The sequence below is a fragment of the Triticum aestivum genome, chromosome 6B, assembly GCF_018294505.1.
Source record: "Triticum aestivum cultivar Chinese Spring chromosome 6B, IWGSC CS RefSeq v2.1, whole genome shotgun sequence".
Taxonomy (NCBI): domain Eukaryota; kingdom Viridiplantae; phylum Streptophyta; class Magnoliopsida; order Poales; family Poaceae; genus Triticum; species Triticum aestivum.
Window position 1 is genome coordinate 701,728,277 of NC_057810.1, and position 429 is coordinate 701,728,705.

Here is a 429-nt window from a genome sequence, read left to right on the forward strand (position 1 = left end):
TTTACAATGATATAAATTTTGGTAACATGCATGAATATTTTGTTAGTTAAATATTCGGTCAAAATTTGGCACATACTACAAAGGGGGCCAATAAACCAGGACGGAGGTAGTAATACGAGAAGGTTGTTAAATTAATTCAGTTTTTGTACAATATGTTTATCTATCTTTATGTCTAAACACTACAAGGAAAATAGATATAGCATATAAACTTTAGAAAAAGTCCATTTTACTACCCTGAATAAAGTGGGTGGTTCACTTTACCCCCTGATCTATTTTTCCGCTTCTTTTACCCCCAAACAAATCCAAACCGGACAAAACACCCCCTGGCTGGTTTTTCTCCACCCGCTGCTGATGTGGCACTAGTCAACGGCGGTTTTGACCTGGGTGGGGCCCCCTTGTCAGTGTTCTCTCTTTCTCTCTCTCTCTCTC